Source organism: Symphalangus syndactylus, chromosome 20 (genome assembly GCF_028878055.3).
Source record: "Symphalangus syndactylus isolate Jambi chromosome 20, NHGRI_mSymSyn1-v2.1_pri, whole genome shotgun sequence".
Classification (NCBI taxonomy): Eukaryota; Metazoa; Chordata; class Mammalia; order Primates; family Hylobatidae; genus Symphalangus; species Symphalangus syndactylus.
In genome coordinates this window covers 43913151-43939677 of record NC_072442.2, presented here as the reverse complement: position 1 = coordinate 43939677, position 26527 = coordinate 43913151, and the positions used below count along the sequence as shown (strand labels likewise).

Below are 26527 nucleotides of genomic sequence, written 5' to 3'. Positions count from 1 at the left end.
GAAAGGGACATTCCGATCTTTTTGCTGGGATGCAACGTATAGATACAGGCACGAGACCCAAAAGAGCCGGCAGAGATTTGTCATCATGGTTGCAAGGCAACTGCCGGTGGCTGATCCCGTAAAGGATACACGTACCTAGAACGGAGCCTAAAGATGCATCAAGCATGAAGGGTGGAGCCACGATGCTTGGACTCGAGTTTCTGCTCCTGTGCCTTCCGTGACAAATGGCTTATACTACCTGCACCTCAGTTTTTTCCTGGGCAAAAAAGGAAGCTTGTTGCCGGTGCGTTGGCACCTGCCTTAAAGTGCCAGCTACTCAGCGGGCTGAAGAGGAAGAAGTTCCTACTAGGAAGACACACGGACACGTATGTTTACTGCAGCACTATTTACAATAGCAAAGACTTGGAACCAACTCGAATGCCCATCAATGATAGGCTGGATAAAGAAAATGTGGCACGTATACACCATGGAATTACTACGCAGCCATCAAAAAGGATGAGTTCATGCCCTCTGCAGGAACATGCTGGAAGGCCTCATTCTCAGCAAACTGACACAGGAAGCGAAAACCAAACACCGCATGTTCTCACTCCTAAGTGGGAGTTCAACAGTGAGTGAGAACACATGGACACAGGGAGGGGAACATCACACAGCGGGCCCTGACGGCGCGTGGGGGGCAAGGGGAGAGAGAGAGCATTAGGACAAATGGCCAACGCATGCGGGGCTTCAAACCTAGATGACTGGTGGATAGCTGCAGCAAAGCACCGTGGCACACGTGTACCTATGTTCCAAACCTGCACGTCCTGCACATGTACCCCATAACTTGGGAGGGGGTGGGGGAAACGAAAAGAGAGAGCGGGGGAAAGTGGGGGGGGAGAGAGAGACAGAAAGAGAGAGAGAGAGAGAGAGAGAGAGAGAGGAGAAGTTCAATTCCGGGTGGATCCCATTCCTTTAAAAGGTCACCACCACCACCACCACCACCACCACCACCACCACCACCACCACCACCACCACACGACACCCACTCGACTGTCAAGCTGAGATCGAAGGACCTCCAAAGGAGTAGGTCACTCGTGGCCTTCCCAAAGCGCAGTAGTCACAGTGGAAACGGAAGTGTGCCTGCCGCAAAAGCCTACCGTCCTCATGGTACTTCAAGGAGCGCTTAAGCCAAGCCGGCGCGTCAGCGTGTCACGGGCACCGGGCGTGCAAGCCAAAACCACCCCGCAGGTCCACCTCTGTCCCTCTCACGTCTCTTCCTCTCTCTACTTTTAGGAAACAACGTTGTACCCCCCGAGGGGATGCACCGTTCCTGGAGGTACTGCAATACCAGGTCGATGCGTGGAGTGGACGGAGCAAGCTCCTATTCCATCTCCCTGCTCCAAAAATCCACTTAATATATTGTCCTCGGGTAGAGGACGTATCAGCTATTACGCTGATAAGAACAGATACTACACTTGATCTTAGCCAAAAGGCCGAGAAGCGATGCGGGCGCCTCCGCGCCCGCCGTCGCCGTCCCACTCTCATCCACATTCAAGTCGCGGTGAGAGCCCCAGCCTCGCTCCTCGCCCCATTCCCTCTGTCTCGTCCACGGCACCATTGACGCCCTCACACACTCGGGCAGATTTCTTATTCTCCGCCTTTGAAAAGGGAAGTCTTACACCCGTGCTTGTTCCGGCGTTCCCGGGCTTTCATTCCGAATTTGCAAGCCCCGCCCCTTCACGGAGGACGTGGCCTCCGCGCTTGACTCCGCCCCCGGGGCCGCCTCTGCCTGGCGGAGCCGCGGCTCCGCTGGGGGCGACTTCCTCGTTTCTATCCAGCCAGCCAAAAGACACAACCGGAAGAGACTGGGGGCGAAGGCGAGAGGGGTCTGTGGAAGAGACCTGTCGGCGGAGAGCGGTCCACGTTTTCCTGGAGAAAGAGGAGGCCCCAGGGCAGGAGCGCGGGCTGCGCTGGGCCTCTGCTTCGCCGCGAGCGGGCGGGGAGACCGGCCCCGTACCCGAGGGGACGAGGGGCCCTATGCCGAGTCAGGGAAGCCGAAGGCCTGGAGGGGCTTCCGGGAGCAGGGGCTGGAGTTCCTCTGCCAGGCAGGAGGCTGGCACCAGACACCCGGCAGAGGGAGGCGGCGCGTGGACGGCGAGGGCCCAGCAAGGATTCTCCCCAGCCCCCGTGCCTGCGTCTCCTGGGGCTCCTGTGCACGGACCGTGTCCTGTGCTGTGTAGGGCAAGCTGCCTCTCTGCTCGGGACGTGGATTCCTTTCACCTCCTCCTGGCCTGGCTACTTCTGACGCAGGTCGTCAGGACTCCGCCTGGGTGTCACCCGTCCAGGAAGCCTCCCTTAGTCTAGGGCCCTCGGCACCCGCCCCCTATGTGACTAGCAGCCCTCCTGTGTATTTCATCGCACCCCCGTTGTTTATATCAGCTATTCCACTCACCACCCTTCTGGGCAATCCTTTATCTCCCGCTCTGAAATCCCATCACTGAGGGCTGGGACCCCTCCTCAGTGCTTCTCCCTGTTTCCCCGCCGCGAGTCTGGCGCCTGGCGTGTGGAAGGCGCTCAGGCGACGTTTGCGGAGCGAGGAAACGACGCAAACGTGATGAGCACGACAGACCGCAACAGAGAAGACGCAGTTAGGAGGCTATCGGCCCGGCGCGGGGGGAAAAGGGGGAAGGTCGGGCTCGGGGTGGCAGGACCCCAGAGGGCAGGGGTGACTGCCGGGGTGCTCTTGGGGCAAGATGGGCGTCAAGGCCCCCAGCAAGGTTGGGACAAAGTTTCTCTCCGAGGCACAGACTGCCGCCTGCGGGGTCAGCATTTCCCTCTCCCTTCCTCCTTCCTAAGGCAGCTTCAGCGGAGGGCCGAGGGCTTTCCGCGCATTGCCTCGAAAATTCATTTCACTCCACCGCCCTGAGTGGTGGGCCTTAATATTAGCCACGGCCAGGGTTAGGGTGAGGCCACTCCTCCAGGGCAGAATTTCAGGGGGTGCCCCACCCCACCCCCGCCCTAAACCATTCAGCAATCAACATAACTTATAGTTCAACGCAATATATCTTACCTTGTGGGCGGCAAGCCACCCGGGTGCCGAGGCAAGAGCCCGAAGGCACAAGCTGTTCCAGTATAATAAAGAAAAATAATTAGAATAAGAAAAGTTCTACTAGAGATAGGATACGGATATGATTACATCTGACTATTCTTAGTCATTAGTTTGTAGCATTACTCTTTGTTCTATTACCATAATAATCTCCGTTCTATTATGCTTACCTAGGGAAAACCGGGCCACACAGAGTTAGGAGCTGAAGGGCCACAGTGAGAGGTGACCAGAAGACAAGAGTGTGAGCCCTCATTCACGCCCAGAGAAGGGCCGCTTGAGGGCTCCTTGGCCTAGCGGTAATGCCAGTTGCCTGCGAAGGCCCTGGTTACTTAGGAGACCTTGGTCTAGCGGTGGCGCCAGTGCCTGGGAAGGCACCCGTTACTTAGCAGACCGGGAAGGGGAATCTCCCTCTCTCCAGGGGAGATAGAGAACACTCTGCTCCACCACCTCTCGAGGGAGGCCTGACATTGGACAGGCCTTCCCGCAGTCATCCGGAGGCCTCAACGTCTCCCTGTGATGCTGTGGGCTTCAGGGGTCACCCTCCTTGGTCGCTTTCATGTTCCGCCTGTACACCTGGCTCCCCCTTTTAAGTTCTTAGAAGAGAGCAGTAGCAGAATTAGTGAAAGTACCAGAGTCTTTGATCTTTCTGATAAGTGCGTGGAAGAAACGCTGACGTCTGCTGTCCTCCCTCTCCACCTCGGCTACCACAAAGGGAAAGGCCCCCTGTCCAGTGGACACGTGACTCGCGTGACCTATCCATCATCTGAGATGACTGACACTCCTTACCCTGCCCCCTTGCCTTGAATACAATGAACAGCAGCGCCTCCAGGCATCCCGGGCCACTACCTGTCTCCGCGCTTTGGTGGCAGTGGTCCCCCGGGCCCAGCTGTCTTTCTTCCTATCTCTTTGTCTTCTCTCTTTATCTCTACGGTCTCTCGTCTCCGTCTCCGCACACACGAAGAGAAAACCCACAGACCCCGTAGAGCTGGAGCCCACATTATCTCAGCTACAAGATAATCAAGACATTCATGTGGACTACTGAGTCTTTCGGTGCCCCCTTGCTATTTTATTTTCTTCCTGCGGGCGAGTGTTTCCCTCCCTTCACGCCATCCCGATCTCCGCCGTCGTGTCTTCTCATCCCCATTCTACCGCCCAGCACGGTGTAGTGTGGCAGCCGCTAGCCACGGGTATCTAGGGAGCCCTGGAAATGTCGTCAGTTCTAATGGAGCTGTGCTGTAAGTGTGAAATACACATGAGGTTTTGACGGCAGTGTCAGTAAAATTCTCACAAATTTTTTTTTTTTTTTTTTTTTTTTTTTTTTTTTTGAGACGGAGTTTCCGCTCTCGTTTCCCAGCCTGGAGTCCAATGGCGCGATCTAGGCTCTCTGCAACCTCCGCCTCCCGGGTTCAAGCGATTCTCCTGCCTCAGCCTCCCGAGCAGCTGGGACTACAGGTGTGTGCCACCACGCCCGGCTAAGTTTGTGTTCTTCGTACAGACGGGGTTTCTCCATGTTGGTCGGGCTGGTCTCCAACACCCGACCTCTGGTGATCTGCCCAGCTGCCGCCTCCCAAAGTGTTGCGATTACAGGCTTGAGCCACCGCTCACCCAGGCTTTTTTTTTTTTTTTTTTTTTGAGACAAACTCTTGCTCTGTCACCCAGGCTGGAGTGCAGAGGCGCGATCTCGGCTCACGGCAGCCTCTACCTCCCGGGTTCCAGCGATTCTCCTGCCTCAGCTTCTCGGGTAGCTGGGATTACAGGCGTAGGCCACCACGCCCGGCTAACTTTTGTATTTTTAGGGGGGTTTCGCCATGTCGGCCAGGCTGGTCTCGAGCTCCTCACCTCAGGCGATCCGCCCGCCTCGGCCTCCCAAAGCGCCGGGATTACAGGCGTGAGCCACCGCGCCGGCCTCTTTCATTCTGTCTTTATTTTCTGAGATAAGGGTCTCGCTCGGACCCTCAGGTTGGACTGCAGTGGCGTGATCTCGGCTCGCTGAAACTTCCGCCTCCCGGGTTCAAGCGATTCTCCTGTCTCAGCCTCCCGAGTAGCTGGGATTATTGACGCGCAGCACCACGCCCGGCTAATTTTTGTGGTTTTCGTACCTTCTGTCTTCTGCCCTTCAGTACCGCATAGAGCCGCCGAAGACGAGTGAGTCGAACCAACAGCCCCTCTTGCAGCAGTTGCTGATCACGGGGCTGCCCCCGGTACTCATCCTGTGTCTCTCCTCCAAATCCCCGCTCCTCCTCAGCTATCACCTCTGCCGATGCCGGTGGTTTCCCTGGGTACCGGGAACCAAACTCTCATCCCCGAGGGGCCTAAGCCCCCCGTGGCCAGGCCCTTCTCAAGTCACGGTTGCTGCACAGTCACAGTTACAGGTGGCCCTGGGAGTAACACCTGGCACCCAAACAGATCACCAGAGGCCACACATAGTCCACCTGCCCTCCCTGCATAAGATCAGCTCTTCCTCCTCCCGACGATAGATCAGGGTCAATGATCCCTGCCAAGATGGCGACTCCTCCAGCCTGCTGGTCCAACCTTCAAGCAACAGCTGTGGCGGCCACAGCTGTTGCTTGAAGGCTTGAAGTTCAATGGGACCCTCTCCCGCTTTCTACAAACTGGTTCCTTTATTCTTATGTTTCTTTATTTATTTGGGACGGGCTCCGGCTCTGTCACCCAGGCTGGAGTGCAGTGGTGCAATCACTGCTCACTGCAGCATCCGCCTCCCAGCGTCCACCCATCCTCCCGCCTCAGCCTCTGGAATAGCTGGGGTACAGATACGCGCCAGCGCAAACGGGTTTTCGCTAGGTTGCCTGGGCTCTTTCTTTCTTTGTCTTTGTTTGTTTGTCTGTTTTTTGTTTGTTTGTTTGTTTGTTTCGAGACGGGGCTCTGGCTCTGTCGCCGGGGCTGCAGTGCAATGGCGTGATGTCACCTCACTGCGGCCTTCTGGGCTCCAGCGATCCTCCCACTGTGCCCGGCCTGAAGGCAGCCTTTAGAGAAAGAAGCAGGGGGAGTTCTTCGGAGGACAGACAGGATCTCTGGGGTTTGGAAAGGGTGAGAGACTGGGTCAGCGAAAGGGACATTCCGATCTTTTTGCTGGGATGCAACGTATAGATACAGGCACGAGACCCAAAAGAGCCGGCAGAGATTTGTCATCATGGTTGCAAGGCAACTGCCGGTGGCTGATCCCGTAAAGGATACACGTACCTAGAACGGAGCCTAAAGATGCATCAAGCATGAAGGGTGGAGCCACGATGCTTGGACTCGAGTTTCTGCTCCTGTGCGTTCCGTGACAAATGGCTTATACTACCTGCACCTCAGTTTTTTCCTGGGCAAAAAAGGAAGCTTGTTGCCGGTGCGTTGGCACCTGCCTTAAAGTGCCAGCTACTCAGCGGGCTGAAGAGGAAGAAGTTCCTACTAGGAAGACACACGGACACGTATGTTTACTGCAGCACTATTTACAATAGCAAAGACTTGGAACCAACTCGAATGCCCATCAATGATAGGCTGGATAAAGAAAATGTGGCACGTATACACCATGGAATTACTACGCAGCCATCAAAAAGGATGAGTTCATGCCCTCTGCAGGAACATGCTGGAAGGCCTCATTCTCAGCAAACTGACACAGGAAGCGAAAACCAAACACCGCATGTTCTCACTCCTAAGTGGGAGTTCAACAGTGAGTGAGAACACATGGACACAGGGAGGGGAACATCACACAGCGGGCCCTGACGGCGCGTGGGGGGCAAGGGGAGAGAGAGAGCATTAGGACAAATGGCCAACGCATGCGGGGCTTCAAACCTAGATGACTGGTGGATAGCTGCAGCAAAGCACCGTGGCACACGTGTACCTATGTTCCAAACCTGCACGTCCTGCACATGTACCCCATAACTTGGGAGGGGGTGGGGGAAACGAAAAGAGAGAGCGGGGGAAAGTGGGGGGGGAGAGAGAGACAGAAAGAGAGAGAGAGAGAGAGAGAGAGAGAGAGGAGAAGTTCAATTCCGGGTGGATCCCATTCCTTTAAAAGGTCACCACCACCACCACCACCACCACCACCACCACCACCACCACACGACACCCACTCGACTGTCAAGCTGAGATCGAAGGACCTCCAAAGGAGTAGGTCACTCGTGGCCTTCCCAAAGCGCAGTAGTCACAGTGGAAACGGAAGTGTGCCTGCCGCAAAAGCCTACCGTCCTCATGGTACTTCAAGGAGCGCTTAAGCCAAGCCGGCGCGTCAGCGTGTCACGGGCACCGGGCGTGCAAGCCAAAACCACCCCGCAGGTCCACCTCTGTCCCTCTCACGTCTCTTCCTCTCTCTACTTTTAGGAAACAACGTTGTACCCCCCGAGGGGATGCACCGTTCCTGGAGGTACTGCAATACCAGGTCGATGCGTGGAGTGGACGGAGCAAGCTCCTATTCCATCTCCCTGCTCCAAAAATCCACTTAATATATTGTCCTCGGGTAGAGGACGTATACAGCTATTACGCTGATAAGAACAGATACTACACTTGATCTTAGCCAAAAGGCCGAGAAGCGATGCGGGCGCCTCCGCGCCCGCCGTCGCCGTCCCACTCTCATCCACATTCAAGTCGCGGTGAGAGCCCCAGCCTCGCTCCTCGCCCCATTCCCTCTGTCTCGTCCACGGCACCATTGACGCCCTCACACACTCGGGCAGATTTCTTATTCTCCGCCTTTGAAAAGGGAAGTCTTACACCCGTGCTTGTTCCGGCGTTCCCGGGCTTTCATTCCGAATTTGCAAGCCCCGCCCCTTCACGGAGGACGTGGCCTCCGCGCTTGACTCCGCCCCCGGGGCCGCCTCTGCCTGGCGGAGCCGCGGCTCCGCTGGGGGCGACTTCCTCGTTTCTATCCAGCCAGCCAAAAGACACAACCGGAAGAGACTGGGGGCGAAGGCGAGAGGGGTCTGTGGAAGAGACCTGTCGGCGGAGAGCGGTCCACGTTTTCCTGGAGAAAGAGGAGGCCCCAGGGCAGGAGCGCGGGCTGCGCTGGGCCTCTGCTTCGCCGCGAGCGGGCGGGGAGACCGGCCCCGTACCCGAGGGGACGAGGGGCCCTATGCCGAGTCAGGGAAGCCGAAGGCCTGGAGGGGCTTCCGGGAGCAGGGGCTGGAGTTCCTCTGCCAGGCAGGAGGCTGGCACCAGACACCCGGCAGAGGGAGGCGGCGCGTGGACGGCGAGGGCCCAGCAAGGATTCTCCCCAGCCCCCGTGCCTGCGTCTCCTGGGGCTCCTGTGCACGGACCGTGTCCTGTGCTGTGTAGGGCAAGCTGCCTCTCTGCTCGGGACGTGGATTCCTTTCACCTCCTCCTGGCCTGGCTACTTCTGACGCAGGTCGTCAGGACTCCGCCTGGGTGTCACCCGTCCAGGAAGCCTCCCTTAGTCTAGGGCCCTCGGCACCCGCCCCCTATGTGACTAGCAGCCCTCCTGTGTATTTCATCGCACCCCCGTTGTTTATATCAGCTATTCCACTCACCACCCTTCTGGGCAATCCTTTATCTCCCGCTCTGAAATCCCATCACTGAGGGCTGGGACCCCTCCTCAGTGCTTCTCCCTGTTTCCCCGCCGCGAGTCTGGCGCCTGGCGTGTGGAAGGCGCTCAGGCGACGTTTGCGGAGCGAGGAAACGACGCAAACGTGATGAGCACGACAGACCGCAACAGAGAAGACGCAGTTAGGAGGCTATCGGCCCGGCGCGGGGGGAAAAGGGGGAAGGTCGGGCTCGGGGTGGCAGGACCCCAGAGGGCAGGGGTGACTGCCGGGGTGCTCTTGGGGCAAGATGGGCGTCAAGGCCCCCAGCAAGGTTGGGACAAAGTTTCTCTCCGAGGCACAGACTGCCGCCTGCGGGGTCAGCATTTCCCTCTCCCTTCCTCCTTCCTAAGGCAGCTTCAGCGGAGGGCCGAGGGCTTTCCGCGCATTGCCTCGAAAATTCATTTCACTCCACCGCCCTGAGTGGTGGGCCTTAATATTAGCCACGGCCAGGGTTAGGGTGAGGCCACTCCTCCAGGGCAGAATTTCAGGGGGTGCCCCACCCCACCCCCGCCCTAAACCATTCAGCAATCAACATAACTTATAGTTCAACGCAATATATCTTACCTTGTGGGCGGCAAGCCACCCGGGTGCCGAGGCAAGAGCCCGAAGGCACAAGCTGTTCCAGTATAATAAAGAAAAATAATTAGAATAAGAAAAGTTCTACTAGAGATAGGATACGGATATGATTACATCTGACTATTCTTAGTCATTAGTTTGTAGCATTACTCTTTGTTCTATTACCATAATAATCTCCGTTCTATTATGCTTACCTAGGGAAAACCGGGCCACACAGAGTTAGGAGCTGAAGGGCCACAGTGAGAGGTGACCAGAAGACAAGAGTGTGAGCCCTCATTCACGCCCAGAGAAGGGCCGCTTGAGGGCTCCTTGGCCTAGCGGTAATGCCAGTTGCCTGCGAAGGCCCTGGTTACTTAGGAGACCTTGGTCTAGCGGTGGCGCCAGTGCCTGGGAAGGCACCCGTTACTTAGCAGACCGGGAAGGGGAATCTCCCTCTCTCCAGGGGAGATAGAGAACACTCTGCTCCACCACCTCTCGAGGGAGGCCTGACATTGGACAGGCCTTCCCGCAGTCATCCGGAGGCCTCAACGTCTCCCTGTGATGCTGTGGGCTTCAGGGGTCACCCTCCTTGGTCGCTTTCATGTTCCGCCTGTACACCTGGCTCCCCCTTTTAAGTTCTTAGAAGAGAGCAGTAGCAGAATTAGTGAAAGTACCAGAGTCTTTGATCTTTCTGATAAGTGCGTGGAAGAAACGCTGACGTCTGCTGTCCTCCCTCTCCACCTCGGCTACCACAAAGGGAAAGGCCCCCTGTCCAGTGGACACGTGACTCGCGTGACCTATCCATCATCTGAGATGACTGACACTCCTTACCCTGCCCCCTTGCCTTGAATACAATGAACAGCAGCGCCTCCAGGCATCCCGGGCCACTACCTGTCTCCGCGCTTTGGTGGCAGTGGTCCCCCGGGCCCAGCTGTCTTTCTTCCTATCTCTTTGTCTTCTCTCTTTATCTCTACGGTCTCTCGTCTCCGTCTCCGCACACACGAAGAGAAAACCCACAGACCCCGTAGAGCTGGAGCCCACATTATCTCAGCTACAAGATAATCAAGACATTCATGTGGACTACTGAGTCTTTCGGTGCCCCCTTGCTATTTTATTTTCTTCCTGCGGGCGAGTGTTTCCCTCCCTTCACGCCATCCCGATCTCCGCCGTCGTGTCTTCTCATCCCCATTCTACCGCCCAGCACGGTGTAGTGTGGCAGCCGCTAGCCACGGGTATCTAGGGAGCCCTGGAAATGTCGTCAGTTCTAATGGAGCTGTGCTGTAAGTGTGAAATACACATGAGGTTTTGACGGCAGTGTCAGTAAAATTCTCACAAATTTTTTTTTTTTTTTTTTTTTTTTTTTTTTGAGACGGAGTTTCCGCTCTCGTTTCCCAGCCTGGAGTCCAATGGCGCGATCTAGGCTCTCTGCAACCTCCGCCTCCCGGGTTCAAGCGATTCTCCTGCCTCAGCCTCCCGAGCAGCTGGGACTACAGGTGTGTGCCACCACGCCCGGCTAAGTTTGTGTTCTTCGTACAGACGGGGTTTCTCCATGTTGGTCGGGCTGGTCTCCAACACCCGACCTCTGGTGATCTGCCCAGCTGCCGCCTCCCAAAGTGTTGCGATTACAGGCTTGAGCCACCGCTCACCCAGGCTTTTTTTTTTTTTTTTTTTTTTGAGACAAACTCTTGCTCTGTCACCCAGGCTGGAGTGCAGAGGCGCGATCTCGGCTCACGGCAGCCTCTACCTCCCGGGTTCCAGCGATTCTCCTGCCTCAGCTTCTCGGGTAGCTGGGATTACAGGCGTAGGCCACCACGCCCGGCTAACTTTTGTATTTTTAGGGGGGTTTCGCCATGTCGGCCAGGCTGGTCTCGAGCTCCTCACCTCAGGCGATCCGCCCGCCTCGGCCTCCCAAAGCGCCGGGATTACAGGCGTGAGCCACCGCGCCGGCCTCTTTCATTCTGTCTTTATTTTCTGAGATAAGGGTCTCGCTCGGACCCTCAGGTTGGACTGCAGTGGCGTGATCTCGGCTCGCTGAAACTTCCGCCTCCCGGGTTCAAGCGATTCTCCTGTCTCAGCCTCCCGAGTAGCTGGGATTATTGACGCGCAGCACCACGCCCGGCTAATTTTTGTGGTTTTCGTACCTTCTGTCTTCTGCCCTTCAGTACCGCATAGAGCCGCCGAAGACGAGTGAGTCGAACCAACAGCCCCTCTTGCAGCAGTTGCTGATCACGGGGCTGCCCCCGGTACTCATCCTGTGTCTCTCCTCCAAATCCCCGCTCCTCCTCAGCTATCACCTCTGCCGATGCCGGTGGTTTCCCTGGGTACCGGGAACCAAACTCTCATCCCCGAGGGGCCTAAGCCCCCCGTGGCCAGGCCCTTCTCAAGTCACGGTTGCTGCACAGTCACAGTTACAGGTGGCCCTGGGAGTAACACCTGGCACCCAAACAGATCACCAGAGGCCACACATAGTCCACCTGCCCTCCCTGCATAAGATCAGCTCTTCCTCCTCCCGACGATAGATCAGGGTCAATGATCCCTGCCAAGATGGCGACTCCTCCAGCCTGCTGGTCCAACCTTCAAGCAACAGCTGTGGCGGCCACAGCTGTTGCTTGAAGGCTTGAAGTTCAATGGGACCCTCTCCCGCTTTCTACAAACTGGTTCCTTTATTCTTATGTTTCTTTATTTATTTGGGACGGGCTCCGGCTCTGTCACCCAGGCTGGAGTGCAGTGGTGCAATCACTGCTCACTGCAGCATCCGCCTCCCAGCGTCCACCCATCCTCCCGCCTCAGCCTCTGGAATAGCTGGGGTACAGATACGCGCCAGCGCAAACGGGTTTTCGCTAGGTTGCCTGGGCTCTTTCTTTCTTTGTCTTTGTTTGTTTGTCTGTTTTTTGTTTGTTTGTTTGTTTCGAGACGGGGCTCTGGCTCTGTCGCCGGGGCTGCAGTGCAATGGCGTGATGTCACCTCACTGCGGCCTTCTGGGCTCCAGCGATCCTCCCACTGTGCCCGGCCTGAAGGCAGCCTTTAGAGAAAGAAGCAGGGGGAGTTCTTCGGAGGACAGACAGGATCTCTGGGGTTTGGAAAGGGTGAGAGACTGGGTCAGCGAAAGGGACATTCCGATCTTTTTGCTGGGATGCAACGTATAGATACAGGCACGAGACCCAAAAGAGCCGGCAGAGATTTGTCATCATGGTTGCAAGGCAACTGCCGGTGGCTGATCCCGTAAAGGATACACGTACCTAGAACGGAGCCTAAAGATGCATCAAGCATGAAGGGTGGAGCCACGATGCTTGGACTCGAGTTTCTGCTCCTGTGCCTTCCGTGACAAATGGCTTATACTACCTGCACCTCAGTTTTTTCCTGGGCAAAAAAGGAAGCTTGTTGCCGGTGCGTTGGCACCTGCCTTAAAGTGCCAGCTACTCAGCGGGCTGAAGAGGAAGAAGTTCCTACTAGGAAGACACACGGACACGTATGTTTACTGCAGCACTATTTACAATAGCAAAGACTTGGAACCAACTCGAATGCCCATCAATGATAGGCTGGATAAAGAAAATGTGGCACGTATACACCATGGAATTACTACGCAGCCATCAAAAAGGATGAGTTCATGCCCTCTGCAGGAACATGCTGGAAGGCCTCATTCTCAGCAAACTGACACAGGAAGCGAAAACCAAACACCGCATGTTCTCACTCCTAAGTGGGAGTTCAACAGTGAGTGAGAACACATGGACACAGGGAGGGGAACATCACACAGCGGGCCCTGACGGCGCGTGGGGGGCAAGGGGAGAGAGAGAGCATTAGGACAAATGGCCAACGCATGCGGGGCTTCAAACCTAGATGACTGGTGGATAGCTGCAGCAAAGCACCGTGGCACACGTGTACCTATGTTCCAAACCTGCACGTCCTGCACATGTACCCCATAACTTGGGAGGGGGTGGGGGAAACGAAAAGAGAGAGCGGGGGAAAGTGGGGGGGGAGAGAGAGACAGAAAGAGAGAGAGAGAGAGAGAGAGAGAGAGAGGAGAAGTTCAATTCCGGGTGGATCCCATTCCTTTAAAAGGTCACCACCACCACCACCACCACCACCACCACCACCACCACCGACACCCACTCGACTGTCAAGCTGAGATCGAAGGACCTCCAAAGGAGTAGGTCACTCGTGGCCTTCCCAAAGCGCAGTAGTCACAGTGGAAACGGAAGTGTGCCTGCCGCAAAAGCCTACCGTCCTCATGGTACTTCAAGGAGCGCTTAAGCCAAGCCGGCGCGTCAGCGTGTCACGGGCACCGGGCGTGCAAGCCAAAACCACCCCGCAGGTCCACCTCTGTCCCTCTCACGTCTCTTCCTCTCTCTACTTTTAGGAAACAACGTTGTACCCCCCGAGGGGATGCACCGTTCCTGGAGGTACTGCAATACCAGGTCGATGCGTGGAGTGGACGGAGCAAGCTCCTATTCCATCTCCCTGCTCCAAAAATCCACTTAATATATTGTCCTCGGGTAGAGGACGTATACAGCTATTACGCTGATAAGAACAGATACTACACTTGATCTTAGCCAAAAGGCCGAGAAGCGATGCGGGCGCCTCCGCGCCCGCCGTCGCCGTCCCACTCTCATCCACATTCAAGTCGCGGTGAGAGCCCCAGCCTCGCTCCTCGCCCCATTCCCTCTGTCTCGTCCACGGCACCATTGACGCCCTCACACACTCGGGCAGATTTCTTATTCTCCGCCTTTGAAAAGGGAAGTCTTACACCCGTGCTTGTTCCGGCGTTCCCGGGCTTTCATTCCGAATTTGCAAGCCCCGCCCCTTCACGGAGGACGTGGCCTCCGCGCTTGACTCCGCCCCCGGGGCCGCCTCTGCCTGGCGGAGCCGCGGCTCCGCTGGGGGCGACTTCCTCGTTTCTATCCAGCCAGCCAAAAGACACAACCGGAAGAGACTGGGGGCGAAGGCGAGAGGGGTCTGTGGAAGAGACCTGTCGGCGGAGAGCGGTCCACGTTTTCCTGGAGAAAGAGGAGGCCCCAGGGCAGGAGCGCGGGCTGCGCTGGGCCTCTGCTTCGCCGCGAGCGGGCGGGGAGACCGGCCCCGTACCCGAGGGGACGAGGGGCCCTATGCCGAGTCAGGGAAGCCGAAGGCCTGGAGGGGCTTCCGGGAGCAGGGGCTGGAGTTCCTCTGCCAGGCAGGAGGCTGGCACCAGACACCCGGCAGAGGGAGGCGGCGCGTGGACGGCGAGGGCCCAGCAAGGATTCTCCCCAGCCCCCGTGCCTGCGTCTCCTGGGGCTCCTGTGCACGGACCGTGTCCTGTGCTGTGTAGGGCAAGCTGCCTCTCTGCTCGGGACGTGGATTCCTTTCACCTCCTCCTGGCCTGGCTACTTCTGACGCAGGTCGTCAGGACTCCGCCTGGGTGTCACCCGTCCAGGAAGCCTCCCTTAGTCTAGGGCCCTCGGCACCCGCCCCCTATGTGACTAGCAGCCCTCCTGTGTATTTCATCGCACCCCCGTTGTTTATATCAGCTATTCCACTCACCACCCTTCTGGGCAATCCTTTATCTCCCGCTCTGAAATCCCATCACTGAGGGCTGGGACCCCTCCTCAGTGCTTCTCCCTGTTTCCCCGCCGCGAGTCTGGCGCCTGGCGTGTGGAAGGCGCTCAGGCGACGTTTGCGGAGCGAGGAAACGACGCAAACGTGATGAGCACGACAGACCGCAACAGAGAAGACGCAGTTAGGAGGCTATCGGCCCGGCGCGGGGGGAAAAGGGGGAAGGTCGGGCTCGGGGTGGCAGGACCCCAGAGGGCAGGGGTGACTGCCGGGGTGCTCTTGGGGCAAGATGGGCGTCAAGGCCCCCAGCAAGGTTGGGACAAAGTTTCTCTCCGAGGCACAGACTGCCGCCTGCGGGGTCAGCATTTCCCTCTCCCTTCCTCCTTCCTAAGGCAGCTTCAGCGGAGGGCCGAGGGCTTTCCGCGCATTGCCTCGAAAATTCATTTCACTCCACCGCCCTGAGTGGTGGGCCTTAATATTAGCCACGGCCAGGGTTAGGGTGAGGCCACTCCTCCAGGGCAGAATTTCAGGGGGTGCCCCACCCCACCCCCGCCCTAAACCATTCAGCAATCAACATAACTTATAGTTCAACGCAATATATCTTACCTTGTGGGCGGCAAGCCACCCGGGTGCCGAGGCAAGAGCCCGAAGGCACAAGCTGTTCCAGTATAATAAAGAAAAATAATTAGAATAAGAAAAGTTCTACTAGAGATAGGATACGGATATGATTACATCTGACTATTCTTAGTCATTAGTTTGTAGCATTACTCTTTGTTCTATTACCATAATAATCTCCGTTCTATTATGCTTACCTAGGGAAAACCGGGCCACACAGAGTTAGGAGCTGAAGGGCCACAGTGAGAGGTGACCAGAAGACAAGAGTGTGAGCCCTCATTCACGCCCAGAGAAGGGCCGCTTGAGGGCTCCTTGGCCTAGCGGTAATGCCAGTTGCCTGCGAAGGCCCTGGTTACTTAGGAGACCTTGGTCTAGCGGTGGCGCCAGTGCCTGGGAAGGCACCCGTTACTTAGCAGACCGGGAAGGGGAATCTCCCTCTCTCCAGGGGAGATAGAGAACACTCTGCTCCACCACCTCTCGAGGGAGGCCTGACATTGGACAGGCCTTCCCGCAGTCATCCGGAGGCCTCAACGTCTCCCTGTGATGCTGTGGGCTTCAGGGGTCACCCTCCTTGGTCGCTTTCATGTTCCGCCTGTACACCTGGCTCCCCCTTTTAAGTTCTTAGAAGAGAGCAGTAGCAGAATTAGTGAAAGTACCAGAGTCTTTGATCTTTCTGATAAGTGCGTGGAAGAAACGCTGACGTCTGCTGTCCTCCCTCTCCACCTCGGCTACCACAAAGGGAAAGGCCCCCTGTCCAGTGGACACGTGACTCGCGTGACCTATCCATCATCTGAGATGACTGACACTCCTTACCCTGCCCCCTTGCCTTGAATACAATGAACAGCAGCGCCTCCAGGCATCCCGGGCCACTACCTGTCTCCGCGCTTTGGTGGCAGTGGTCCCCCGGGCCCAGCTGTCTTTCTTCCTATCTCTTTGTCTTCTCTCTTTATCTCTACGGTCTCTCGTCTCCGTCTCCGCACACACGAAGAGAAAACCCACAGACCCCGTAGAGCTGGAGCCCACATTATCTCAGCTACAAGATAATCAAGACATTCATGTGGACTACTGAGTCTTTCGGTGCCCCCTTGCTATTTTATTTTCTTCCTGCGGGCGAGTGTTTCCCTCCCTTCACGCCATCCCGATCTCCGCCGTCGTGTCTTCTCATCCCCATTCTACCGCCCAGCACGGTGTAGTGTGGCAGCCGCTAGCCACGGGTATCTAGGGAGCCCTGGAAATGTCGTCAGTTCTAATGGAGCTGTGCTGTAAGTGTGAAATACACATGAGGTTTTGACGGCAGTGTCAGTAAAATTCTCACAAATTTTTTTTTTTTTTTTTTTTTTTTTTTTTTGAGACGGAGTTTCCGCTCTCGTTTCCCAGCCTGGAGTCCAATGGCGCGATCTAGGCTCTCTGCAACCTCCGCCTCCCGGGTTCAAGCGATTCTCCTGCCTCAGCCTCCCGAGCAGCTGGGACTACAGGTGTGTGCCACCACGCCCGGCTAAGTTTGTGTTCTTCGTACAGACGGGGTTTCTCCATGTTGGTCGGGCTGGTCTCCAACACCCGACCTCTGGTGATCTGCCCAGCTGCCGCCTCCCAAAGTGTTGCGATTACAGGCTTGAGCCACCGCTCACCCAGGCTTTTTTTTTTTTTTTTTTTTTGAGACAAACTCTTGCTCTGTCACCCAGGCTGGAGTGCAGAGGCGCGATCTCGGCTCACGGCAGCCTCTACCTCCCGGGTTCCAGCGATTCTCCTGCCTCAGCTTCTCGGGTAGCTGGGATTACAGGCGTAGGCCACCACGCCCGGCTAACTTTTGTATTTTTAGGGGGGTTTCGCCATGTCGGCCAGGCTGGTCTCGAGCTCCTCACCTCAGGCGATCCGCCCGCCTCGGCCTCCCAAAGCGCCGGGATTACAGGCGTGAGCCACCGCGCCGGCCTCTTTCATTCTGTCTTTATTTTCTGAGATAAGGGTCTCGCTCGGACCCTCAGGTTGGACTGCAGTGGCGTGATCTCGGCTCGCTGAAACTTCCGCCTCCCGGGTTCAAGCGATTCTCCTGTCTCAGCCTCCCGAGTAGCTGGGATTATTGACGCGCAGCACCACGCCCGGCTAATTTTTGTGGTTTTCGTACCTTCTGTCTTCTGCCCTTCAGTACCGCATAGAGCCGCCGAAGACGAGTGAGTCGAACCAACAGCCCCTCTTGCAGCAGTTGCTGATCACGGGGCTGCCCCCGGTACTCATCCTGTGTCTCTCCTCCAAATCCCCGCTCCTCCTCAGCTATCACCTCTGCCGATGCCGGTGGTTTCCCTGGGTACCGGGAACCAAACTCTCATCCCCGAGGGGCCTAAGCCCCCCGTGGCCAGGCCCTTCTCAAGTCACGGTTGCTGCACAGTCACAGTTACAGGTGGCCCTGGGAGTAACACCTGGCACCCAAACAGATCACCAGAGGCCACACATAGTCCACCTGCCCTCCCTGCATAAGATCAGCTCTTCCTCCTCCCGACGATAGATCAGGGTCAATGATCCCTGCCAAGATGGCGACTCCTCCAGCCTGCTGGTCCAACCTTCAAGCAACAGCTGTGGCGGCCACAGCTGTTGCTTGAAGGCTTGAAGTTCAATGGGACCCTCTCCCGCTTTCTACAAACTGGTTCCTTTATTCTTATGTTTCTTTATTTATTTGGGACGGGCTCCGGCTCTGTCACCCAGGCTGGAGTGCAGTGGTGCAATCACTGCTCACTGCAGCATCCGCCTCCCAGCGTCCACCCATCCTCCCGCCTCAGCCTCTGGAATAGCTGGGGTACAGATACGCGCCAGCGCAAACGGGTTTTCGCTAGGTTGCCTGGGCTCTTTCTTTCTTTGTCTTTGTTTGTTTGTCTGTTTTTTGTTTGTTTGTTTGTTTCGAGACGGGGCTCTGGCTCTGTCGCCGGGGCTGCAGTGCAATGGCGTGATGTCACCTCACTGCGGCCTTCTGGGCTCCAGCGATCCTCCCACTGTGCCCGGCCTGAAGGCAGCCTTTAGAGAAAGAAGCAGGGGGAGTTCTTCGGAGGACAGACAGGATCTCTGGGGTTTGGAAAGGGTGAGAGACTGGGTCAGCGAAAGGGACATTCCGATCTTTTTGCTGGGATGCAACGTATAGATACAGGCACGAGACCCAAAAGAGCCGGCAGAGATTTGTCATCATGGTTGCAAGGCAACTGCCGGTGGCTGATCCCGTAAAGGATACACGTACCTAGAACGGAGCCTAAAGATGCATCAAGCATGAAGGGTGGAGCCACGATGCTTGGACTCGAGTTTCTGCTCCTGTGCGTTCCGTGACAAATGGCTTATACTACCTGCACCTCAGTTTTTTCCTGGGCAAAAAAGGAAGCTTGTTGCCGGTGCGTTGGCACCTGCCTTAAAGTGCCAGCTACTCAGCGGGCTGAAGAGGAAGAAGTTCCTACTAGGAAGACACACGGACACGTATGTTTACTGCAGCACTATTTACAATAGCAAAGACTTGGAACCAACTCGAATGCCCATCAATGATAGGCTGGATAAAGAAAATGTGGCACGTATACACCATGGAATTACTACGCAGCCATCAAAAAGGATGAGTTCATGCCCTCTGCAGGAACATGCTGGAAGGCCTCATTCTCAGCAAACTGACACAGGAAGCGAAAACCAAACACCGCATGTTCTCACTCCTAAGTGGGAGTTCAACAGTGAGTGAGAACACATGGACACAGGGAGGGGAACATCACACAGCGGGCCCTGACGGCGCGTGGGGGGCAAGGGGAGAGAGAGAGCATTAGGACAAATGGCCAACGCATGCGGGGCTTCAAACCTAGATGACTGGTGGATAGCTGCAGCAAAGCACCGTGGCACACGTGTACCTATGTTCCAAACCTGCACGTCCTGCACATGTACCCCATAACTTGGGAGGGGGTGGGGGAAACGAAAAGAGAGAGCGGGGGAAAGTGGGGGGGGAGAGAGAGACAGAAAGAGAGAGAGAGAGAGAGAGAGAGAGAGGAGAAGTTCAATTCCGGGTGGATCCCATTCCTTTAAAAGGTCACCACCACCACCACCACCACCACCACCACCACCACCACCACCACCACCGACACCCACTCGACTGTCAAGCTGAGATCGAAGGACCTCCAAAGGAGTAGGTCACTCGTGGCCTTCCCAAAGCGCAGTAGTCACAGTGGAAACGGAAGTGTGCCTGCCGCAAAAGCCTACCGTCCTCATGGTACTTCAAGGAGCGCTTAAGCCAAGCCGGCGCGTCAGCGTGTCACGGGCACCGGGCGTGCAAGCCAAAACCACCCCGCAGGTCCACCTCTGTCCCTCTCACGTCTCTTCCTCTCTCTACTTTTAGGAAACAACGTTGTACCCCCCGAGGGGATGCACCGTTCCTGGAGGTACTGCAATACCAGGTCGATGCGTGGAGTGGACGGAGCAAGCTCCTATTCCATCTCCCTGCTCCAAAAATCCACTTAATATATTGTCCTCGGGTAGAGGACGTATCAGCTATTACGCTGATAAGAACAGATACTACACTTGATCTTAGCCAAAAGGCCGAGAAGCGATGCGGGCGCCTCCGCGCCCGCCGTCGCCGTCCCACTCTCATCCACATTCAAGTCGCGGTGAGAGCCCCAGCCTCGCTCCTCGCCCCATTCCCTCTGTCTCGTCCACGGCACCATTGACGCCCTCACACACTCGGGCAGATTTCTTATTCTCCGCCTTTGAAAAGGGAAGTCTTACACCCGTGCTTGTTCCGGCGTTCCCGGGCTTTCATTCCGAATTTGCAAGCCCCGCCCCTTCACGGAGGACGTGGCCTCCGCGCTTGACTCCGCCCCCGGGGCCGCCTCTGCCTGGCGGAGCCGCGGCTCCGCTGGGGGCGACTTCCTCGTTTCTATCCAGCCAGCCAAAAGACACAACCGGAAGAGACTGGGGGCGAAGGCGAGAGGGGTCTGTGGAAGAGACCTGTCGGCGGAGAGCGGTCCACGTTTTCCTGGAGAAAGAGGAGGCCCCAGGGCAGGAGCGCGGGCTGCGCTGGGCCTCTGCTTCGCCGCGAGCGGGCGGGGAGACCGGCCCCGTACCCGAGGGGACGAGGGGCCCTATGCCGAGTCAGGGAAGCCGAAGGCCTGGAGGGGCTTCCGGGAGCAGGGGCTGGAGTTCCTCTGCCAGGCAGGAGGCTGGCACCAGACACCCGGCAGAGGGAGGCGGCGCGTGGACGGCGAGGGCCCAGCAAGGATTCTCCCCAGCCCCCGTGCCTGCGTCTCCTGGGGCTCCTGTGCACGGACCGTGTCCTGTGCTGTGTAGGGCAAGCTGCCTCTCTGCTCGGGACGTGGATTCCTTTCACCTCCTCCTGGCCTGGCTACTTCTGACGCAGGTCGTCAGGACTCCGCCTGGGTGTCACCCGTCCAGGAAGCCTCCCTTAGTCTAGGGCCCTCGGCACCCGCCCCCTATGTGACTAGCAGCCCTCCTGTGTATTTCATCGCACCCCCGTTGTTTATATCAGCTATTCCACTCACCACCCTTCTGGGCAATCCTTTATCTCCCGCTCTGAAATCCCATCACTGAGGGCTGGGACCCCTCCTCAGTGCTTCTCCCTGTTTCCCCGCCGCGAGTCTGGCGCCTGGCGTGTGGAAGGCGCTCAGGCGACGTTTGCGGAGCGAGGAAACGACGCAAACGTGATGAGCACGACAGACCGCAACAGAGAAGACGCAGTTAGGAGGCTATCGGCCCGGCGCGGGGGGAAAAGGGGGAAGGTCGGGCTCGGGGTGGCAGGACCCCAGAGGGCAGGGGTGACTGCCGGGGTGCTCTTGGGGCAAGATGGGCGTCAAGGCCCCCAGCAAGGTTGGGACAAAGTTTCTCTCCGAGGCACAGACTGCCGCCTGCGGGGTCAGCATTTCCCTCTCCCTTCCTCCTTCCTAAGGCAGCTTCAGCGGAGGGCCGAGGGCTTTCCGCGCATTGCCTCGAAAATTCATTTCACTCCACCGCCCTGAGTGGTGGGCCTTAATATTAGCCACGGCCAGGGTTAGGGTGAGGCCACTCCTCCAGGGCAGAATTTCAGGGGGTGCCCCACCCCACCCCCGCCCTAAACCATTCAGCAATCAACATAACTTATAGTTCAACGCAATATATCTTACCTTGTGGGCGGCAAGCCACCCGGGTGCCGAGGCAAGAGCCCGAAGGCACAAGCTGTTCCAGTATAATAAAGAAAAATAATTAGAATAAGAAAAGTTCTACTAGAGATAGGATACGGATATGATTACATCTGACTATTCTTAGTCATTAGTTTGTAGCATTACTCTTTGTTCTATTACCATAATAATCTCCGTTCTATTATGCTTACCTAGGGAAAACCGGGCCACACAGAGTTAGGAGCTGAAGGGCCACAGTGAGAGGTGACCAGAAGACAAGAGTGTGAGCCCTCATTCACGCCCAGAGAAGGGCCGCTTGAGGGCTCCTTGGCCTAGCGGTAATGCCAGTTGCCTGCGAAGGCCCTGGTTACTTAGGAGACCTTGGTCTAGCGGTGGCGCCAGTGCCTGGGAAGGCACCCGTTACTTAGCAGACCGGGAAGGGGAATCTCCCTCTCTCCAGGGGAGATAGAGAACACTCTGCTCCACCACCTCTCGAGGGAGGCCTGACATTGGACAGGCCTTCCCGCAGTCATCCGGAGGCCTCAACGTCTCCCTGTGATGCTGTGGGCTTCAGGGGTCACCCTCCTTGGTCGCTTTCATGTTCCGCCTGTACACCTGGCTCCCCCTTTTAAGTTCTTAGAAGAGAGCAGTAGCAGAATTAGTGAAAGTACCAGAGTCTTTGATCTTTCTGATAAGTGCGTGGAAGAAACGCTGACGTCTGCTGTCCTCCCTCTCCACCTCGGCTACCACAAAGGGAAAGGCCCCCTGTCCAGTGGACACGTGACTCGCGTGACCTATCCATCATCTGAGATGACTGACACTCCTTACCCTGCCCCCTTGCCTTGAATACAATGAACAGCAGCGCCTCCAGGCATCCCGGGCCACTACCTGTCTCCGCGCTTTGGTGGCAGTGGTCCCCCGGGCCCAGCTGTCTTTCTTCCTATCTCTTTGTCTTCTCTCTTTATCTCTACGGTCTCTCGTCTCCGTCTCCGCACACACGAAGAGAAAACCCACAGACCCCGTAGAGCTGGAGCCCACATTATCTCAGCTACAAGATAATCAAGACATTCATGTGGACTACTGAGTCTTTCGGTGCCCCCTTGCTATTTTATTTTCTTCCTGCGGGCGAGTGTTTCCCTCCCTTCACGCCATCCCGATCTCCGCCGTCGTGTCTTCTCATCCCCATTCTACCGCCCAGCACGGTGTAGTGTGGCAGCCGCTAGCCACGGGTATCTAGGGAGCCCTGGAAATGTCGTCAGTTCTAATGGAGCTGTGCTGTAAGTGTGAAATACACATGAGGTTTTGACGGCAGTGTCAGTAAAATTCTCACAAATTTTTTTTTTTTTTTGAGACGGAGTTTCCGCTCTCGTTTCCCAGCCTGGAGTCCAATGGCGCGATCTAGGCTCTCTGCAACCTCCGCCTCCCGGGTTCAAGCGATTCTCCTGCCTCAGCCTCCCGAGCAGCTGGGACTACAGGTGTGTGCCACCACGCCCGGCTAAGTTTGTGTTCTTCGTACAGACGGGGTTTCTCCATGTTGGTCGGGCTGGTCTCCAACACCCGACCTCTGGTGATCTGCCCAGCTGCCGCCTCCCAAAGTGTTGCGATTACAGGCTTGAGCCACCGCTCACCCAGGCTTTTTTTTTTTTTTTTTTTTTGAGACAAACTCTTGCTCTGTCACCCAGGCTGGAGTGCAGAGGCGCGATCTCGGCTCACGGCAGCCTCTACCTCCCGGGTTCCAGCGATTCTCCTGCCTCAGCTTCTCGGGTAGCTGGGATTACAGGCGTAGGCCACCACGCCCGGCTAATTTTTGTATTTTTAGGGGGGTTTCGCCATGTCGGCCAGGCTGGTCTCGAGCTCCTCACCTCAGGCGATCCGCCCGCCTCGGCCTCCCAAAGCGCCGGGATTACAGGCGTGAGCCACCGCGCCGGCCTCTTTCATTCTGTCTTTATTTTCTGAGATAAGGGTCTCGCTCGGACCCTCAGGTTGGACTGCAGTGGCGTGATCTCGGCTCGCTGAAACTTCCGCCTCCCGGGTTCAAGCGATTCTCCTGTCTCAGCCTCCCGAGTAGCTGGGATTATTGACGCGCAGCACCACGCCCGGCTAATTTTTGTGGTTTTCGTACCTTCTGTCTTCTGCCCTTCAGTACCGCATAGAGCCGCCGAAGACGAGTGAGTCGAACCAACAGCCCCTCTTGCAGCAGTTGCTGATCACGGGGCTGCCCCCGGTACTCATCCTGTGTCTCTCCTCCAAATCCCCGCTCCTCCTCAGCTATCACCTCTGCCGATGCCGGTGGTTTCCCTGGGTACCGGGAACCAAACTCTCATCCCCGAGGGGCCTAAGCCCCCCGTGGCCAGGCCCTTCTCAAGTCACGGTTGCTGCACAGTCACAGTTACAGGTGGCCCTGGGAGTAACACCTGGCACCCAAACAGATCACCAGAGGCCACACATAGTCCACCTGCCCTCCCTGCATAAGATCAGCTCTTCCTCCTCCCGACGATAGATCAGGGTCAATGATCCCTGCCAAGATGGCGACTCCTCCAGCCTGCTGGTCCAACCTTCAAGCAACAGCTGTGGCGGCCACAGCTGTTGCTTGAAGGCTTGAAGTTCAATGGGACCCTCTCCCACTTTCTACAAACTGGTTCCTTTATTCTTATGTTTCTTTATTTATTTGGGACGGGCTCCGGCTCTGTCACCCAGGCTGGAGTGCAGTGGTGCAATCACTGCTCACTGCAGCATCCGCCTCCCAGCGTCCACCCATCCTCCCGCCTCAGCCTCTGGAATAGCTGGGGTACAGATACGTGCCAGCGCAAACGGGTTTTCGCTAGGTTGCCTGGGCTCTTTCTTTCTTTGTCTTTGTTTGTTTGTCTGTTTTTTGTTTGTTTGTTTGTTTCGAGACGGGGCTCTGGCTCTGTCGCCGGGGCTGCAGTGCAATGGCGTGATGTCACCTCACTGCGGCCTTCTGGGCTCCAGCGATCCTCCCACTGTGCCCGGCCTGAAGGCAGCCTTTAGAGAAAGAAGCAGGGGGAGTTCTTCGGAGGACAGACAGGATCTCTGGGGTTTGGAAAGGGTGAGAGACTGGGTCAGCGAAAGGGACATTCCGATCTTTTTGCTGGGATGCAACGTATAGATACAGGCACGAGACCCAAAAGAGCCGGCAGAGATTTGTCATCATGGTTGCAAGGCAACTGCCGGTGGCTGATCCCGTAAAGGATACACGTACCTAGAACGGAGCCTAAAGATGCATCAAGCATGAAGGGTGGAGCCACGATGCTTGGACTCGAGTTTCTGCTCCTGTGCCTTCCGTGACAAATGGCTTATACTACCTGCACCTCAGTTTTTTCCTGGGCAAAAAAGGAAGCTTGTTGCCGGTGCGTTGGCACCTGCCTTAAAGTGCCAGCTACTCAGCGGGCTGAAGAGGAAGAAGTTCCTACTAGGAAGACACACGGACACGTATGTTTACTGCAGCACTATTTACAATAGCAAAGACTTGGAACCAACTCGAATGCCCATCAATGATAGGCTGGATAAAGAAAATGTGGCACGTATACACCATGGAATTACTACGCAGCCATCAAAAAGGATGAGTTCATGCCCTCTGCAGGAACATGCTGGAAGGCCTCATTCTCAGCAAACTGACACAGGAAGCGAAAACCAAACACCGCATGTTCTCACTCCTAAGTGGGAGTTCAACAGTGAGTGAGAACACATGGACACAGGGAGGGGAACATCACACAGCGGGCCCTGACGGCGCGTGGGGGGCAAGGGGAGAGAGAGAGCATTAGGACAAATGGCCAACGCATGCGGGGCTTCAAACCTAGATGACTGGTGGATAGCTGCAGCAAAGCACCGTGGCACACGTGTACCTATGTTCCAAACCTGCACGTCCTGCACATGTACCCCATAACTTGGGAGGGGGTGGGGGAAACGAAAAGAGAGAGCGGGGGAAAGTGGGGGGGGAGAGAGAGACAGAAAGAGAGAGAGAGAGAGAGAGAGACAGAGAGGAGAAGTTCAATTCCGGGTGGATCCCATTCCTTTAAAAGGTCACCACCACCACCACCACCACCACCACCACCACCACCACCACCACCACCACCACACGACACCCACTCGACTGTCAAGCTGAGATCGAAGGACCTCCAAAGGAGTAGGTCACTCGTGGCCTTCCCAAAGCGCAGTAGTCACAGTGGAAACGGAAGTGTGCCTGCCGCAAAAGCCTACCGTCCTCATGGTACTTCAAGGAGCGCTTAAGCCAAGCCGGCGCGTCAGCGTGTCACGGGCACCGGGCGTGCAAGCCAAAACCACCCCGCAGGTCCACCTCTGTCCCTCTCACGTCTCTTCCTCTCTCTACTTTTAGGAAACAACGTTGTACCCCCCGAGGGGATGCACCGTTCCTGGAGGTACTGCAATACCAGGTCGATGCGTGGAGTGGACGGAGCAAGCTCCTATTCCATCTCCCTGCTCCAAAAATCCACTTAATATATTGTCCTCGGGTAGAGGACGTATCAGCTATTACGCTGATAAGAACAGATACTACACTTGATCTTAGCCAAAAGGCCGAGAAGCGATGCGGGCGCCTCCGCGCCCGCCGTCGCCGTCCCACTCTCATCCACATTCAAGTCGCGGTGAGAGCCCCAGCCTCGCTCCTCGCCCCATTCCCTCTGTCTCGTCCACGGCACCATTGACGCCCTCACACACTCGGGCAGATTTCTTATTCTCCGCCTTTGAAAAGGGAAGTCTTACACCCGTGCTTGTTCCGGCGTTCCCGGGCTTTCATTCCGAATTTGCAAGCCCCGCCCCTTCACGGAGGACGTGGCCTCCGCGCTTGACTCCGCCCCCGGGGCCGCCTCTGCCTGGCGGAGCCGCGGCTCCGCTGGGGGCGACTTCCTCGTTTCTATCCAGCCAGCCAAAAGACACAACCGGAAGAGACTGGGGGCGAAGGCGAGAGGGGTCTGTGGAAGAGACCTGTCGGCGGAGAGCGGTCCACGTTTTCCTGGAGAAAGAGGAGGCCCCAGGGCAGGAGCGCGGGCTGCGCTGGGCCTCTGCTTCGCCGCGAGCGGGCGGGGAGACCGGCCCCGTACCCGAGGGGACGAGGG

General features: G+C 56.7%; 5 non-coding genes across 5 annotated transcripts; all 5 read right to left on the bottom strand.

Annotated features, from left to right (window-relative positions):
- Positions 1–1290: 1290 nt before the first annotated feature.
- On the bottom strand, positions 1291–1481 carry LOC129470890 (U2 spliceosomal RNA). Its single transcript, XR_008653407.2, has one exon. It is a non-coding gene; the product is annotated as a U2 spliceosomal RNA (small nuclear RNA).
- Positions 1482–7426: 5945 nt separating this feature from the next.
- On the bottom strand, positions 7427–7618 carry LOC134735402 (U2 spliceosomal RNA). Its single transcript, XR_010118448.1, has one exon. It is a non-coding gene; the product is annotated as a U2 spliceosomal RNA (small nuclear RNA).
- A 5934-nt stretch (positions 7619–13552) lies between these two features.
- LOC129470913 (U2 spliceosomal RNA) lies at positions 13553–13744 on the bottom strand. The gene has a single exon (XR_008653430.2). It is a non-coding gene; the product is annotated as a U2 spliceosomal RNA (small nuclear RNA).
- Positions 13745–19684: 5940 nt separating this feature from the next.
- Positions 19685–19875, bottom strand: LOC134735397 (U2 spliceosomal RNA). Its single transcript, XR_010118443.1, has one exon. It is a non-coding gene; the product is annotated as a U2 spliceosomal RNA (small nuclear RNA).
- A 5934-nt stretch (positions 19876–25809) lies between these two features.
- LOC134735396 (U2 spliceosomal RNA) lies at positions 25810–26000 on the bottom strand. Its single transcript, XR_010118442.1, has one exon. It is a non-coding gene; the product is annotated as a U2 spliceosomal RNA (small nuclear RNA).
- Between the last annotated feature and the right edge of the window lie 527 nt (positions 26001–26527).